Below are 19,273 nucleotides of genomic sequence, written 5' to 3'. Positions count from 1 at the left end.
AATACTAGAATGGCGATTTTATTTATTTGAAATAATGAATATCCAAAATACCACACACACACACAAGCTTTGTTAGGTAGCTAAAATCCTCTTTATTATTTGCATTTGCTCTTTCATTGTGAACCTTCCATTAACTTGGCTCCAAACTTTAAATTGAGGCATTTAGGAGGAAAATGTATATAATATTGTTATTATTTATATGATAAATATAAAACAAAACCAACATGCTGTTTCAATGTGAATTTGTTCATCATTTAAATCTTTGCTTTAAAAATACTCCCGTTAAAAAATAAATAAATCTGCACAATACATGTGGATTAGAGTTTTGTTTTGTCTGAAAAAAAAATCAATGTATTATTAAGTAATCACCTTATTGGTTTCTTACATAAAAAAGGAAGGTTTCAGTAAAACCCATTCAGCTTTCTCTCAAACACTTTTTCACAGACACAATTTATAAGCATGTTTGTGGACTAGTCAACAAAATTACTCCTTTTATTCATTAGATGCTGTTAGATAAACATAAGGCAATATTCTGAATCAGTTCTCATGTCTCTTTAGAATGAATCCTGAAAAGATTATTTTCACTTAGGCAGAAGAAGAGTTATAGTGCAAAATGTTTCCAGAAATTCATTCTAAAGAACTGAATATTAACTAAAACTACAAACACAAATTTTGTTGTTTGCATTTCTCTATATTTTCCTTGTTCTAGCTAGCTCTAGTTTTCTTACAATGGAAATAATAATGGCACTGTGCCAAGTATGTTTCTAGCCTGTCTGCTAGCTTTGTGTTACCAGTGTGATTTCTAATTTTACACTAAAACTATCCCGCTTTGCAGCACCAATGTAAAGTAAACATGTAACCTCCAGCTTATTTCCTTAGGGCCCTTTTAACAGCAGGAAAGTATTTGAAGTGCTGTTAGCTAAAGTACTAGGGAAGAAGGGATTTCCTTGAAAATTCTCAATAGCAGATTTGAAAATTGTTCCCCATATGGTTTTAAGTTGGTATTATTATACAGTGCCATATATTGTGGAAACATGGTCTAAAGGACAAAAAATAAACCATTTTTGAACCAAGGTCAAAAACAGACTCCCAGGTCAGTCTAAAATTCCTATTTAGGCAATCAGCTAAATTAAATTTATTTTTACCCATGCTTTGCAAGTAACCAAATGTAATAGCTGGGGACATATATTTTATCCCCACCCCTGTAAAATAAAAAACATGCACCTGACAAAGCTATAGGGGAAGGTGGAGTGATGTTTTTCTCATCATTTGCTCTCTTGGGCATTGTGTGTGGTGTCAGAGACCTTTCCAGCTGCTTAAAATTCTTCAGCATGTCAGCTATATTTACAGCAGTAGAATATATTTGTATTGCCAGAAGGTTACTGCGTTTTAGCTTTAGATGCAATAGGCTGAATCACTGTGTTCCAAAGTCTCTGATGTAGCACAAATGTATAATTAAAATTGCTTGAAAGGAAACATGAAAGAAACAACAAACCCTCCATTCTTAGAGTAATAAAATTAAAAACAGGAAAAGTCTGCACAAACACTTAACATTTGTCTGCAGTGAAAGGCTTTTGTTATTGCATTCCCCTAAGGGTTTCACATTTCCAACAAAAGCAGGCTTTGGATTGGCCAATTCCTGCTGAGAATATTACTATCTGATTGGCTGGGCTGAGCACTGCAGCACAGACCACAAAAAGCAAGTGCCTCAGATAAAAAGAGCTTCAAAGGGAAAAAAATGATGCAACTCTACAGTAAAGAGCAGTGAGTAAGTGAGAGAGTGACCGAGATAGAACAGTTTCTGCATATATAGTCTATCAGGCAGGAATAATCCCAACAATGAGAAGCCTAATGCTTCTTGACTCTGTAAATCAAACACTGGTTTGTTTGCACTAACTAGGCTTGTCAATTTGATGAAAGGTTACTGTCTGCTAAACTGTGTTGTGTTTATACACTAAGACCCATGTCATTGAACTGTTTTAAGATAGCGTTCAAACCTATTCCAAACTGTAAAAGTTGCATTTGCTCACAGGAAAACAGGATTAAGAAAAGGATTACTTTAAAAAAGTATTTACTCATTAATCATCTGTGGCACTGTTTAAGGGCAAGATTTTGTAAATAATGACCTAAATGAGGCTGATACCTCAAAATAGTAAACCACTCCAAATCTTTACTTGAATTATCAGTAAAATCTGAGAAATGTACTGTGATTGATAAAAAACAAAAGCAAAAAAATGAAGGTAGTTTCATCTTCAAAACGGAAGAGGGGAGAGAGCAGTTATAACCCTTTTGAGAAATCTTATCTATTTATAATGGTCAAAGGAATGCTTCTTTGCATGGGAGTTTAATTGTTGCAGACTGGTTCTCCTCTCCAGCAATATCTATTTATGCATCTGTAAAAAAGGAGCAAACAAATCTACATCCAGAGTTGCTTGCCTATAAATCCTGTGTGAATTGTTCTCTTACAGAGAAGTGTACATTCAGACCACATAATGCCACTTGAGCCAAAAGAGAATGGCAAATTTTGTCTTTGAGTATGTCTACACTAGCCCCCTAGTTCGATCTAGGGAGGCTAATGAGAGCGACTGAAATTGCATGTTATTCCTCCTGGAATGAGGTTTACCAGCTAATTCAATTTAAGGCTTTAATTCGGATTCCTGTTTCACTGCCGCGTGTAGTGGGCAGTATAGTGGGCAGTTACTTCGGGCTAGTCAATTTCTAAAATGGCGACTGGCTGGGAACATGCTAATGAAGCGCAGGATATTTAAATCTCGTGCTTCATTTGCAATTTCAGTCGCCCTCATTAGCCTCCCTAGATCGAACTAGGAGGCTAGTGTAGACGTACCCTTTGGGAAAATAAATGGAACATCATTTTACTTCTTGCGATGAAATTTAATTATTATTTTTTGTAGTCCCTGACCCTACTCAAGTGAATGGGCAAAAACTTAAAAGAAGGAAGAAAATGCCAGTGAAGACATGATGAAAATGAATGATCTGTCACTGGAAAGTTAGTTTCTGTAAACTAGAAGCTTAAAAGTAAATGTCATCTCTCCACTTCTCAACCATGGAGACATTAAAATACTATTTCTGTGGTAACATTAATGCTTTCATCTCATTTTGTTCTAATGATCATAACTCTCGGAGTGGAAATCATAGATCTTTCCCATCTTTAAATTCTATTATGCCATCTAGCTCAGCTCTCTCAGCTACTACAGAGAGTTCCCTAAAGTACATTTTCAGGATGTTGTCCAATCTTGTTCTAACTGTACAAAGCAATTGGGCTGTATGTCTTCTCTTGGGAGGAGAATACCAAAGCTTTAGAACTCTCTCTTTATTTTCATAATATTCAGTATAAATTTAACCTTAAATTCATTAAATTCATTTTGTTACTTTTTGTTAATTAACATGGATCATCCTAAATGATCCATGGCTTTTCCTTGGTATTTACATATATGTATATCATTATAATTCCCTGCACTTACTGTTCATTATATGTATATATGTAGTTTTATATTGTATGTTGAGTGCATGCACCCGTATGTTATATTTTTAAAATCAAAAAGCATAGAGATAGGCAGTAGAAGTAGGCACAAGCACGGAATAATTGAAATCGATAAGTAATTCAATAATTCTTAGAAGACATTCAAATGACCTTCCAGTATAAGAAAGTCAATACTGTATATTTAAAATAATAATGTGTCAAACAAACAGGAGTAAGTTCTTTCTTTATAAATCAGTTCTACTAGCATCTTACTCATTTTTGTTGGTCATTTCTAAGGCATCAATCCTTAAGGGTATAATGGAGTGTTTCTCAAAGTGGTCCACGGATTGCCGGTTTGCTGTTTACAGCCAAGGGGAACCACAGGAAGCAGCAGCCCGAGCCATGCCGCAAGGCTCCTTGACAGCAGAGCCAGTAAGTAAACAAACCGGAGCAGCCCAATAGCAGCTTTCACAGAGTGGGTCCATGGACCACTTTGAGAAACACTGGTACAATCCCACTTCAGGGATCTCACATCCTTAAGTTAACTGGGTCTAAACTTAATTCTAATTTGCCAGTATCTTTTTGTCTATTATGAAACAGAATCATGTAGACAACCTCAGAGACACATCTGTAGAAAGGAAGCCTTTACTCTCTACTCTTTAGGAAACATTGTAGAAGAGGATGAATTCTCATTCCTTTATGAACAGAATCTCTTTGGCCCTGGGAAAGTTCTCTTAATAACGTGCAATGAAAAAAACCACTTCCAAAAAATTAAAATGATCACACAGATGCCTCAAGTGAACAGAAGCAACATGGAATATAGGACTGCCTCATATGGAGATGTTCAACTGGAAGACCCACTGAAGGCAGAACCTTAGAAGATGAAAATAGACATGATAAAACACCTGATGGAAGGAGCCTGCATGACCTTTGTTGCGCCTCTTCTGGTGAAAATACAGCACTGTAACCACCTCTCCAACAAGTCTTATTCTGATATCATCAGGAGGGGGAAAAGCCAACGCAGTCACCTTAACAGGCCATGAAAAAGAGCCTAACAGGTGTTGAGAAGGTCCCATCTCAAGTTCTTCCATAGGAAAGTCCCTAGCACATGCAAAATGCAGGACAATGTAGCACTTTAAAGACTAACAAGATGGTTTATTAGATGATGAGCTTTCGTGGGCCAGACCCACTTCCTCAGATCAAATAGTGGAAGAAAGTAGTCACAACCATATATACCAAAGGATACAATTAAAAAAATGAACAAATATGAAAAGGACAAATCACATTGCAGAACAGGAGGGAGATGGGGGGGGGGGGAGGAAGGAAGGTAAGTGTCTGTGAATTGATTATATTAGAGGTAGGGAGAGTGGGATGTTTGTGAGTTAATGGTATTAGAGGTGATAATTGGGGAAACTATCTTGGTAATGGGTGAGATAGTTCAAATGTTTGTTGAGTCCTTTTTGGAAAGTGTCGAATTTTAACATGAATGACGAAGTAAGATGGTGACCTTGCTGTTGCGAATGATTCCTGTGTTTAGCCAAAACAGAAGAGTTGAAAGGGAACCAAGGGGGTAGGGAGTGGGTTAACCATGAGGGTTTTTCACATCTCTGATATAGAGGAGCCACAACTATGGAAGTCACTGGTACCAAACAGTGCTCTGGGGCTGAAGCCAGGACAATGGAAGCCTGCATTTCCCATCCTGGTAACAGGCAAGTTTCCTGAACTGCAGGGGGAGCTGGCACCAACAGGTTAAGTAATTCTATGTCTGCCTCAAAAGCCTCAAGTCTAGGCTGCATTGGAAAGGGCTCCAGAGCCTGCAATACTGAAAGACATGCAGGCCTTTAGCGATTGGTCTCATCAGACGATTCTGGTGCTCCAGATTCAGCAATCCCTCCTGGCTTATGGACTGCATCTGGGAGTTACTCTTCTCTGAGCACACCACCAAGTTCTTGCCTCTGCATGGCACCTTCCCCATAGAATTTGAAGACACGCAGTCTTTGGGAGACTTATGGTGTCTTTTCTGAGACACCGGCAACAAGCATCTGCCCCTGGACTCAGAAAAGGGGAGCACCTCTCACTGACTCAGATGTGCACCATACCCATTCTGAGCAGAAAGGTTCCGACAGCAGTTGAAGTACAGGCTTCATTGGCAAGTACTTCAGTCTGGCAGTCATGTCTTCATATTGAGGGTTTGTCCCTCTCCCTGAAACATAAGGCAGCTAGGTGTGGGTTGCTCAGTGGCATAGACATATAACATGACTGGCAGGCCTTGCAGTCAGAAGAATGAGGTCTAAGTCAGGTACCAAACCTGGTACCCAGTCACAGACCCCACCCTAAAACCTAGGTCTACAGGTATTGTACACACTGGAGGGAAGACTTCCAGACACAAAGATCAAGCTCCAACAACCGTCACTGGCAGTAGGAAGGAACTGAGGCGAGTAGGAGGAGCACAGTCTTTCATACCTGGATGAAGTGTCAAGAAGCATCAGAGGGCACTCCTACTAATCCATTAGGTACTAGTCAGGAGAAAATGTCTGACAACTGTGCAAAAGGCAAGCACACACCTTTAGTGTAATGGACATGTGCAATCACTAATAGAAGAAGGAGTATTTTTGCTATTTATGATACTGTCTCTTTTCTGCCCATTTTGCTAACATTATTTCAACTGGAGGCACAACTGGAAAATATTCTGGGGAACACAGGAGCAACATTCCCTCTAATTTTTTCCAGCCACATGCAGAATAAATGTACCTTCCCAGAGGCTGCACCTAGAACCACCTTGGGCACCCCCAACAACTTGCCCTAATCTCAGCTCAGAGCCCCTTTCGCACTCCAAATCCCTTAATCCAAGACCAGAGTCTACACCCTAACCCACTGCCCCTGCTTGATGAAAGTGAAGGAGGATGGGCAAGAGAGGCAGGACAGAGTGGGCAGGGGCAGGGCTTCAGAGAAGGGGCACAAAGGAAGCGGGGTAAGGGTATTTGGGTTTGAGGTAGATCTTGGATTACACAAATTCAAAAAGTGATTTTGTGCTTAAAAAGGTCGGAGACCACTGGGTTAAATAAAAATGCCACTTCCAAACTATGTAGGTGGACTACTAATTCCATAAACTTAAAAAACAACAAATAGTCTGGTAGCGCTTTAAAGACTAACAAAACGTATAGATGGTATCATGAGCTTTTGTGGGCACGGCTCTTCAGATGACCCACAAAAGCTCATGATACCATCTACATGTTTTGTTAGTCTTTAAAGTGCTACCAGACTATTTGTTGTTTTTTAAGTTTATCCTGTACAAATTAACTCGGCTACCCCCTTAAGTTTTTTTTACCAATTCCATGTTGGTTTAACTGTTGGGATTTGAGCACAATTTACAAGGTATGCATTTAATAGCAAGCAACATATCCCAAAAATAGGAGCACACATTCCCTGTATAAATTAATCAAATCAACAAGGGCAGTCAGAATTAGGATACTTCTGTAGTAAGCAATATTCTGCACACCAAGCAGCATCAAACATCCAGAGATCAAAACAGCGTAAGGAACAATTTTTTTCAATAATTCAGACATTGAGATTCCTGCTACTGTACATTTCTTCTTTTACTGCAAAGTAGACAAAAGTAACTAGTTCTCTAAGGGCTCGTCTAGACTACATGGAAGGTTCGAAAGAGGATATCTTCTTCCGATCTTACTTTCAAAAGTGGAGCTTTCGAAAGTGAAAGTAGTTGGGATGCAGTTTTTTTGGCAACCCCCCCTTTTTTAAAAGCTGCGTAAACCTCATTTTTTGCAGAAAAGCGGCTTTTCGAAAAGGGGCGGGGGCTTGCCGAAAAAGCCGTATCCGGACTACTTTCACTTTGAAAGCTCTGTATGTGAGGTTTAAAACAATTCAATAGAGGACAGACAGGATCATGTTACCTAAGCTGCTCAATGCCTTTTTGCCCAAACATCTATGGATCAATTAGTCAATAGCTCAGTCAACGTCATACAAGTAAACCTTAAATATAAGAGATGCCACAGCACATTTAAGGACCAGTGGAGTCTCTGGGTTCCTTTCCATTGACTTCAAGGGGCCTTGGATCAGGCCCTTTAGCAGTGACAAGATCCTAGATTAGAAACATTTAGTCTTATTTCATATTTGTTGCATAATTTTCATCTCCTTTCACCGCTCTTCAGTTTTATAGCCACATTGTAGGAAGTGATAATTATAGCAACAATGAAGCTAAACCAGTTACAAAAACAGAATTTACATAAATTTCCTCAAGGACATCACAAGGCATTCCCAACAGCATTTGGGAATAATACTACTCAATTTAGTACATACAAAAGATAGAACCCGTAAGAATACACTAGAGTTTTGTTACTGGATGAAAGAATGACATGAAAAATAAAATTTATAATAGAGTCACTTCATCAGCAAAATTAAGGAAGAATTACCGTATATACTCGAGTATAAGCCGACCCGAATATAAGCCGAGGCACCTAATTTTACCACAAAGAACTGGGAAAAAATATTGACTCAAGTATAAGCCTAGGGTAGGAAATGAGGCAGCTACTGGTAAATGTAAAAAATGAAGATACATACCAATAAAATTACATGAATATTTATTTCAAAGAAAAACAATAACCTCGCTCTGTAAGTGGAAAAGGGGGTCAACAAAAACAATATGGTATCAAAAATACCGTAACTCCCGCTCAAAGTCCTCCCGCCAATCCAATGAGCCCCTGAAGGGCCGCCTGCAAGAAAGCGCCCAGCGCCAGCACCAGTCACACACGGGAACAGATGCTCGGACACTCGGCCCAACCAGCTCAGCCCCCGCCGCCGCCGCCCGGACCTTTCCCAGGACAGAGCCCCTCTCGGCTCCTCCCCGAGCCTCCCTGCCGGCGGCCCCGGGGCGAGGCCGCTGGCTCCGAGCAGTACCTGCGGGCACACCCACAACCCAAGCAGCCGGCAGAGGCTCCGAGCGCCCCGCGCAGCGACGGCCCCCGACACACGGAGCCCAGCCCGCTCCCGGCAGCGCCCCCCGCCCCGAGCACCTCGGTTACCGGGGCCGGAGCTCCGGGCTCACGCGGCTAGACCCGGCCGGCGGCAGAGACGCGCTGAGCCCGCCTGCGAGCAGGAGGCTGACTCGAGTATAAGCCGAGGGGGGCATTTTTCAGCACAAAAAATGTGCTGAAAAACTCGGCTTATACTCGAGTATATACGGTATTTATGTTTTAATGATGTGTGTGATATGTGAACGAACCTATGTTTCTTTTCACTCAATAGACAGCAGGCTTGAAACTCATTGGCAACTGAATATAAATCTAGATAATGAGGTATGTACCACAATTTAGGTGTGTTTGGGGGGGGGGGTCTATATTATTGAAACCGTGATTTAAAAATGAAATTAGTAAAAGTAAATATCATACCAGTGCTATATACACTAAACACTCCAATATATACCACACTAAATTCTCCCTTAGTGGTAACTACACCATCTACAACTTAGGGGACTGGTAAAATTAATAAAAGAAAGAAAACATAACCACTATCTACATCATTCACCCCAAAGACCACTGGGGATCGCCAAGGTAATGATGTCAGAAGGTAGCAAATAATTTTTCTTCTTCAATTTGCAGATTAGGAATGGAGCCAGCTCAAGCATAATGCTTGGTTAGCCTCAGAAACCCTTGCAGTCACACCCACAGTTCTGTAGCAGAAAGGACTAGACCAGTGATTCTCAAAGTGGGTCTGTGGACCGAGGACACTCCAGAGAGTGCAGATCCTTAGGGCTGAGCATAGAATTACCCTTACCACAGGTCCAGGCAGTTTCTGTGAGGCTTTTCCAATTTCAGACAGTTTTTGCTCACTTGAAGACAGAGAAAAATTCCCAGGGTACGTCTACACAGCAACGTTATTTCAAAATAACTTGCATTATTTTGAAATAACTTAGTCTACGTCTACACAGCAGGCAGTTATTTCAAAATAACATCGAAATTCTGTCAGGCTGGAGGACTTCTTACTCCAACTGCTGAAACCCTCATTGTACGAGGAGTAAGGGAAGTCGGAGGAAGAGTGCTCTATTTTGAAATAAGTGCTATGTAGATGATCCCAATTCGAAATTAGCTACGCAGTTGATTCAATTTGCATATCTAATTTTGAGTTAAGCCCAGCTGTATAGATACACCCTTAGACAGTAAATACACCACTTCTTTTTGTCACTTTGTCCCACCGTCAAACTGAAGAGATTTTTATACCAAAGCTTTGAAATGGCATATCACTCATTGTCACCTGATGTATACACATGAGCACACAAAATCAATTCTGAATATTTTCTCTATTGACAAATTTGTAAATCTGTACACAAATAAAATTCAAATTGGCATTCAACTGCTCTCTGCTGAATATACATAACACAGATATGTCTAAGATAGTTTGGGCTATCAGCCAGGAAATAAATTGCTGCCAATGGATTAAACTAATTTTATTTTATACTTACGACTATCAACTAAGCTCGGCTCATACCTATTTGATGTCATTGTGCCCACAGTAACTATGTGTCAAAAAGCATGGCAAGGAAAGGAAAGGAGAAGGAAAAGCCACAATTTAGGAGATTAAGACTCATATATGTCTGAACTTTTTATTGCCTCTTATTTAGGAGGACCAATATAACTCCTGCACCCCATAGCAATCAGTCCAGACAGGCAATAAAATGTTATACCACAGCATCATCCATCATAAAACTCTCCCATCTATTCATCCATGTACATCATCATCAACAACAAATAAACCCTCAAACATTTTTATATTATACCTTCAATGAAAATTATAATTTTTTTCCTGTTCCATGACTTCCAAGTATTTTTTTTTCAACAGCCTAAAAGCCACAGGAAATGCTCATAAATCTATACTGAAGACAGTATTTGTGCTACAATGATCCAGAAACTTTATATTTTTCACTAATTTTAATCACATAATACACATAACACAACCTGGGAATTGTGCCATCTACAGTAGGTTCATATGTTGCAAAACCCAAGATCAACAAAACTGGAACTGTAATGATTGTCAGTGATGGGTAAATGTAATATGGAGTGGGTTTTTTTTTCCAGAGAGCTCTGCTGCGGGGCTGAATGTTTGAAGAGTCACTTTACCCACATCCTGTAATCAAACCATCTGGAACACAGATCTGTGATTAGTCACCCTGAACACTGAGCTTCATCTGAACAAATAATGTACAGCAATGGAGCAGAGGAGATACAGCATCATTAACAAAGAGAACCATAATGAAACACTTTATGCCTTAGTGCACCGCTGCTACAGTCATAAACCTTTGAGACACACCACTCTAGTGTTAATGTACTACTTTATGAAAGCATGGTGATCTTAAAGATTAAAGGTCTGAAGAAGAGCTAAACATTTCTGGTTGCCATCAACAGAGTTGCCCTGTCGATGGCTAATGTAGGTTGGCATTACTCTATCCACATTACAATTTGTAGCCTCATCAACAAGATAACATACTTAATTCATTTTTAAGGGATTTCCGGTAGGTTTTGAATAAGGTATTTTTACATTTGCCAGGTGTTTAACACCAGGCCTTTTTTATTTCTCCCTTAAATACAAAGTGATCACCAAGAGGTACTTAAAACAAGCACCTTAACACGAAATTGTTATTTATTTAGCTAGTTGCAACATTTACACAACAAAGATTATTTCTTGTAGCTATTGTTTCTGGCCATCAAGAAGACAATCTTTTATTCCCATCTCTAAAAAAAACCCTAAAGATTTCTCCCAAAGCACACAGAACTAGCACTGAAAACCATAACTGAAGAAAGCCTGTTTCCCCATGGGCCCGCATGCTTTAATTCACAAAAGAACACACAGCCACTTCCATCACTGTCACATCCCCTGCAGCCTTTGTTCTGAAGCCCGATGAGCTGTATTGATTTGGGAAAATCGTTGAGCTTCTTGGAAAACTAGACTCTAGCTTATTCACCACCATCTATTTCTTTCTCATGAAGACAGTTGGTCAATATTCAGTTGACTGGTCAGCCAAAAGAAGCTCTTGCTGCTTTTCTTTTTCTTGCCTCCCTAGTAACATTATCCTTTCCCAGCTCTAGTATAAAATACAGCGGCATGCTAGGAAGGCTTGTTGCTAAGGGTGATATGAAATGGTAATGCCTGTGCACAAAGCAACCACCTAAATGCTAATGTCAATGTAGTTTTAGAAGCGAGTACTGTGTAGAAGCCAAGCCGTAGTGTACCTTATCAACTTTTCTGTACTGTATTTTAAGTCTAGGTTTCCTTTAAATAATTATACATTAATCAAGGCATATTAATAAGTAAACTCGTAATACTCTTTCCACCATATACATGCAAGTAACTGAAAATGCAAACGTTCCTAATAAATGAAAGGTCAAATCCTGCGCTCTTTTTAGAGTCAACAGAAGACTTGCTGAAGAGTCAGAGTTACCTGCCAACAGGCACTGAAGATTTCGCCCAAAATGACTGATAGATTTACCTCAAACTGAATAACTATATTAAAATATGAGCCACTTGGAAGAATAGTCTTTAAATCTCTGAGGCCACAGCTACGAACACACACAGTTCTTTCTTCCCTCAAACTGACTTGAAAATGGTTAGATCATTGCAGAGTTAGGAAAGGTTTGGATAAATTTTTGCTACACTCTTGCATTGTTCATAAACAATTGATCACTGTTTGCAAGATTTGCCAGAAAAAGTACAATTAACATTACTGTAAACTATAGTTATCTGACATCCAGAGTGCAACTTGAGATTTATTTATTTTAATCTCCACCTTTTCCTTGGTCAGACCAACTGACTTACTTCACTGTTCTTCTTAAGTTTGAAAACTTTTTGATGCCAAGTGAAATACAGTTAGTTGAAAAAAATCTTTTAATAGCCACAGACTCTGAACATGATCAAATCTGTTTCAGGAAAAAAAAGTTAATTATTTTTTCTCTAGCAGCACTTTTTGTTCTTTAATGGAAATGATCACAATTTATGATTCGTATTCTCTAACATTAAAAAAGTCATATGGTAACAATTTTGATACAAAAAAGGAAACACTTTTTTGTAATCTGCCAAATTTAGCCCTCATTTCTTAAGGAGAGTTATTTTGGGCAACGGCTTTCCACTATGTTATTGCTTTGTGGAACACATGGCCAGTCTTCTGCATTATGCTACAGAGGAAAGAAAAAAAATCCACTGTCTTTGCTTATACTCCCAGCACCACATGTCACTTAAGATAAGCAACAGAATGCAAGGCCTTTCAACTCATCTGTCACACTCACTTCCTGCAGTCTATATTAATTACAGGATCTCTTCAGCTAGTTACTCCTCCCTCAAACTCTTTCACATTAAAAACCAAGTAAACAGAAAAGCAAAAACAAGCTTGGAGGGGAGAAAAAGCAATAGTGTTTAAATCAAAATAACATAAGACAAAAGAGGGAAATCAAAACCAATCTTCACCACACTGTCAGGAATGCAAGAGTCCTTTAACAATTATCTACCTTCTTCCTATTCTCCATCTCAGATGTTAGACCATGTAAGCACTGGTTTCAGCAGAAACAGCTGAATAAATAGGGAAGCTAATTATTTTAAAAAATGGCCCAAAGAACTCATAGTAATAAATAAACAAACAAACAGCTACCCAGCATTAACACACACAAATGGAACTCTAGGTATGTCTAGACTACTCTTAGAGAAAAGAAACTGCCCCCCCCAGTAAAAAAGTTTGGCCAGGCTGCTCTTGTTATAGTGGGCTGCAGTACTCCTTTAGAGAAACCGGCCGCACCCTTCCTGCATACCATTGCCTTTAGAAAAAAGGAAAGGTGTGAAAAGGGGAAAATAGCCTCAGACTCTCCCACCCGTCACTTTGGCGTGAGAACTGCGGGACTTACCTGGTCGCATGAAACCTGCACAGTTTCGGCCCTACCCCTGGGACACAGACCCCCCACATGGTGACCATTGGACCATATATGGTAATATGCAAGCACGGGAAAGCGATGTGCAGATTTGGGGATAAATACCCATCACACAGTTCACTCTAGGAGGTCTTCGCAACACACGTACCACCGTGCGTGTGCCTTCCCGTATACTTCAAAGCGCTGCCGGCCTGATCAACCGACCAGCCACCTCCCCCAACTCTCGGGCGTAACCAAGGCCTTTGCAATCGAACCGATATCTGTGAAATGTTCTGTGTGCTGTGTAAGTTGGTATGTATGATTTGATTTTTTCCTGTTGTATAAGCTTAGTGTTGTAGTTGTTTTTGGGTAGTACATAAGAGTTTATAGTTATCACTGTTATTTAATTACTGTAGCTGGATATTTTAAGATTAGAGACTATTCCCCTTGCCATTCCCCTTATATCTCTGACACGTTTTACTAGAAACCATAGAATAAATATAATAAATACTGTAAATCTATTATTAACACGGTCTATTAAAAATCTTAGAATAAATACTATAAATTCACCATTGTCATAAATAAATATTTTTTATTTGATAAAACTGTCCACCTGGTTCTTTCCTTTCCCCCTTGGGTATTTATCATCGGACCTGTGATTCTCACCACAACTACATCCCTCTGTCGCCAGAGGGATGTAAATTAGACATACCGACATTTCAAATGAAGCAGGGATTTAAATCTCTCGTGCTTCATTTGAATAAAAATGGCCGTCACATTTTGCTGAGTCAGCAGTTTGTCAGCAAACAGCGGCTGTCAAGACGGGGATCGGGCGACAAAGGAAGCCTTTGTTGGCCGATCCCTTATGCCTTGTAAAATGAGGTTTACAGGATCGGGCGACAAAGGCTTTTTTTGTCGCCCAATCCCCGTCGTGACAGCCGCTTTTTGCTGACAAACTGCTGACTCTGCAAAACGTGGCGGCCATTTTTATTCAAATGAAGCACCGGAGATTTAAATCCCCACTTCATTTGCAATGTCGGTATGTCCTGGCTCTAGGTTAATGCCTCTGTAGGCAAAACTCACTGGGAATATAAATGCGAAACCTCACACCAAACAACAATACATCTTAAAGTGTCTTCAGTGATTAGCCCCCCATTGCTATCTATGGTGATAAAGGGCTGCCACATGTGAACACTAGCACAATTATTTGTCAAAAGTGTGGAACAATTAATGAAATGTAAGGCAGCGGGGGACAGGAGGAAGCAGAGGCATTTGAGGAAAGAGAGGAGTAAGGATACAAAAAAATCCCAATAAACCCCAAATCTGTGGACTGTAGATATCAAAATGCAGTGGAAACAGGCAGACAGTTCAGCTCAACCTCAAAACAGCTGCTGCTGATCCACATGTCTCGTTGGGACCAAAAGGCAGAGCCTGATATAAATTATGATGCTTTATTTAAAGTCAAAACATTTATTTGCTTTTGTGCCAGCTTTGGATCTTTTTCATCTATAGCTACCAGGCCCAAGAGAGAACACATTCCTACAGCTCTGTTTGCAGCCAGCTGTGGCTTCACTAAATCATAAAGCCTCCTAACAAGCCATTCTTTACAAAGGCCACAGCAGTTACTAGACATGATCACTTCTCTATTATTTCACTCGCTGGAATTTAAAACAGCAATTTAAAACAGCAGCTGAAAATACTGAAAGTCACTGAACTGCATTCTACCAGCATGTGTGTCTGCATTAAGTTTCACATATTGTTTAAAGGCTTCATTGTCCTCAGTATGGGGACAGGGTAAGTAATGGGGAAAACACCTGAGCCAGATGCTCACGAGATAAAGGGGATAGAGTTTGCATGAGATTTCTTCTATGTGAGTCTCTAAGGAGTTCTTATTACAGTTGATAAGAGACCAGTTCCCCAGTTTTATTTGTCATGAGTCTTTGGCTCACATCTTACATCTGGGCAGTTAAAATCTTTTGAGCTCTTCAGGCAATAACACCACATAATGAAATGTCACAGGAAAATAACCAAAGCTAGGACATGATGAACTCTAGCTAAGAACAGTGAACAATAAAATTTACACTACAGCTGTACAGTATGAACCACTGTAATTGGAAATGATACAGTTACTCACCTTCCCGGTGTTTTACATGCCATAGCCTCCCCACACATCTTTCCCATTTCTCATTTGGATTAGTACAAGACAAACATCTCTCACTAAGAACCTACTAAGCTTGACCTGTTTCATCTCCTGGACTGTCTGGAAAAAGGAGAGTGGGAGGCCTGTGAATCTGAGGACAATCCCTCACTTTAAATTCCTTACAATCACCAGCTTGGTTTGGAATCTGAAGCAGTTATTGCAAGCCCAATGATATAATAGACAGTAATTGAATACCACACAAAACCTTGCCTGAAATATATTTCTGCACCTCCTAGACTACCTTCCACCCACCCACAAAATAAATGTTATGGACTACCAAGAATTCAGTAACCAAACTCTTAACAAAAGCTCTAGGGGGAAAAAAGCTTAAACGTTAAATAATCTTTACAATTCCCTTTAGACAAACCAGTTAGTCTAGAAAATAATAGTCAGTGGGTTTTCCCCCCACCTTTCCCTGCTTTCTATATTCCAAAATTCTTATCTTTTAGTAGGGGAAAAAGAAGCCCAACACAGTTACAAGTATTTCAATAAAATGCTTAGCGACCAACTCTTTTCTGTAAACAAGCCTAATGAAGTGTGACTAATAGTGTTCTTGAGCAGAGGAAAGGCAAAAAGGGCCTTTGTTAGCATTTACTGAAGCAAAGTAGTATTTTGCTGGGGCAGAACAAAAGGTATTGACTGACCAACCACAGTAGGTGTCATAGGTTTACAGTCCAGTTCAACTTACCTCCAACTGGGTGAAACTCGTAGACTCTCTGATTAACTAGTTGGCTTATCCCAGCTGTTGACCAATGCGGTGGGGAGCTACCAGAAAACCAATTTCCCCTTAGTGATCAGTACACTTCAAGGTAAATCTCTCTTCTTTTTTACTGTGATTGCCGGGACAGGGTGGATGTGTCTACGTTGGCATCCCTTTCCGGAAAAGGGATGCTAATGAGACACATCGCAATTGTAAATCCGCGGGGCATTTAAATATCCCCCCGGCATTTGCATTTACATGGCTGCTGCTTTTTTCCGGCTTGGGGATAAGCCGGAGAAAAGCGCCAGTCTAGACGTGATTCTCCGGAAAATAAGCCCTTTTCCGGAGGATATCTTATTCCTACTTTCAAGTAGGAAAGGGATGCCAATGTAAACACAGCAGGTATGTCTACACATGGAATGTAGAATTTTGATTAAACAGCTATTCAAGTAGTCGATGGAATTTCCCACAGACCCTCTCCCTTTGAAATGTACCAGGGGGTGGAAAGCGACTAGTCGAGTTCCTACTTGACTACCTGATAACCATTTGCTTATCGGGTAGTCATCTAGTCAACTAGGGTATGTCTACACTACAAAGTTAGTTCGAACTAACGGACGTTAGTTCGAACTAACTTTAATAGGCGCTACACTAGCGCTCCGCTAGTTCGAATTTGAATCGAACTACCGGAGCACTTAGTTCGAACTAGGTAAACCTCATTTTACGAGGATTAAGCCTAGTTCGAACTAGCTAGTTCGAATTAAGGGGTGTGTAGCCCCTTAATTCGAACTAGTGGGAGGCTAGCCCTCCCCAGGTTTCCCTGGTGGCCACTCTGGCCAACAACAGGGAAACTCTATGCCCCCCTCTCGGCCCCGGACCCCTTAAAGGGGCACGGGCTGGCTACGGTGCCCGTGCCAGGTGCAAGCCTGCTAGCACCCAGCCAGCAGACCCTGCACCTGGCACGGCACAGAGCCACCCACCCGATGTCCCCCAGCCCACCCCCTCTTCCCGGGACCAGGCTGGCGGCTCCCGGGAGCTTGCCCTGGACCGCAAGAGGCGGGCACCTTCCTGGGCTAGTGCGGACATCATGGACCTCATCCACGATCTCCGCACTAGGCACAGGAAAGTGGCCGTCTAGGGCAGGAGAGCTGCCAGCCTGGCCACCCAAGAGCAGGTGTGCATGAAAATCAAGGGGGTCCACTGAGACCCCCGACCCTGAGCCCTGAGCTTACAATGGGCGTCCTGGGTCAGACCAAAGGTCCATCTAGCCCAGTAGCCTGTCTGCCGACAGCGGCCAACCCTAGGGACCCTGGAGGGGATGGACCGAAGACAGTGACCAAGCCATTTGTCTCGTGCCATCCCTCTCCAGCCTTCCACAAACTTTGGGCAGGGACACCACTCCTACCCCCTGGCTAAGACTACTCCATGGACCCAACCTCCATGACTTGATCTCACTTCCCTTTCAACTCTGTTCTAGTTGTAGCCTTCACAGCCTCCTGCAGCAAGGAGTTCCACAGGTTAACTATTTGCTTTGTCAAGAACAACAACTTTCTCTTACTAGTTTCAAGCCTGCTACCCATTCCTTTCCTTTGGTGTCCTCTAGTCCTTCTTTATGGGAACTCAGGAAGAACTTTTCTCAATGCACCCTGTCCGCCCAACCCCTTCTTTTAGAGACCTCTATCCTGTCCCCCCTCCGTCTCCTCTTTTCTAAGCTGAACAGTCCCAGTCTCTGTAGCCTTTCTTCATCTGGGACCTGTTCCCAACCCCTGATCATGTTAGTTGCCCTCCCCTCTCCCAGCCTTTCTCTTCCCCTCTCCCACCTCCTTTTCCCAGTCTCCCCCAGTTTTGTTCAATAAAGACAGAGTCAATGCTGGAAGAAACGTTATCTTTATTTTGTACATCAATAAGAAGGGGGGCTAGGGGAGGGTAAGTGGAAGGAAGTGAGGGAGGAATGGGGTACGAGCCCCCGATGGGGAGGACTGGGCTGGCTCTGCGGGCTTCTGGGGGTGGAAGCTCTCCTGCAGCCCCCCGATTGCCCCCTCTCCCCAGATGGCAGCCTGCGGCAAGTGCAGCCGGGCTGATGGTCGAGTGGTGTGATGTGCCCAGTGTGGGTACTCCGGGCACTCCAAGCCAGAACTTCTTTGCAAGCGGGGCACCCCTTAGAACTGTGTGTCCGGGGTGGGGGTCGGGACCCTTTAAGCGCAGCCCGCGGCTAAGCCTGAGACAGCATCTCCATGCTCTAAGTCCTCCTTTTATGCCCTGCCGGCACTGCTTCCGGCCATCCTTAAGCCCTGTTCAGAGTCCACTCAATGTGGACTTGCTAGTTCGAATTAGCAAAACGCTAATTCGAACTAGTTTTTAGTTCTAGACGCGTTAGTTCGAATTAGCTTAGTTCGAATTAACTAATTCGAACTATGTTAGTTCGAACTAACTTTGTAGTGTAGACGTACCCTGAGTGTCTTACATCTTTAGTCAACACTACCAAATTTTGTTGACAAAACTTAAGTTGACACTCCAAAGTTGACAAAACAAAAATTGCCAGAAGGGGTTCACACTTGATCTGTCAACAGATCATGTCCATACTGGGGGTACCATCACTGACAGTGAGAGCAGTGCTCTGTGGGTATGTATCCCACTGTGCAGTTTTGTGGGAAAGTAAAGCTGATCCCTGCACTTCTTGGGATTTCCTCCAAGTTTTCCCACAGCATTCTCAACTGGTAGGAGCAGTATCATGAGTAGCTCTGTGAGCTCTCCACGTTAAGGAATGTCAAAGCAGCACAGCATCTGCCCCCTCCCTCTGCCTGCTGCTATGTTCCTAGTGCAGGGCAGAACAGGAGCATTCCAATGATTTGTTCTCTGTTCCCAAAACAAAGCAATTCATTCAGCCATCAGATACTTCCCAGAGCTTTGAAAGAGTTAGGGGCATGCTTGCAGGGCAACAGAGATCAAAACACTGAGCAGAGTGAGCAGGGCAGACATTATGGCATTCTTGC

The 19,273-nt window shown here is 41.5% G+C and overlaps 1 protein-coding gene across 3 annotated transcripts in view; it reads right to left on the bottom strand.

Moving 5' to 3' along the window:
• ZNF608 (zinc finger protein 608) overlaps positions 1–19,273 on the bottom strand; it is a 120,661-nt gene that overhangs the window by 10,447 nt on the left and 90,941 nt on the right. The gene's annotated exons all lie outside the window — the stretch shown is intronic.

The sequence above is a fragment of the Pelodiscus sinensis genome, chromosome 6, assembly GCF_052426305.1.
Source record: "Pelodiscus sinensis isolate ZL-2025 chromosome 6, ASM5242630v1, whole genome shotgun sequence".
Classification (NCBI taxonomy): domain Eukaryota; kingdom Metazoa; phylum Chordata; order Testudines; family Trionychidae; genus Pelodiscus; species Pelodiscus sinensis.
This window is presented reverse-complemented; position numbering and strand designations above follow the sequence as displayed.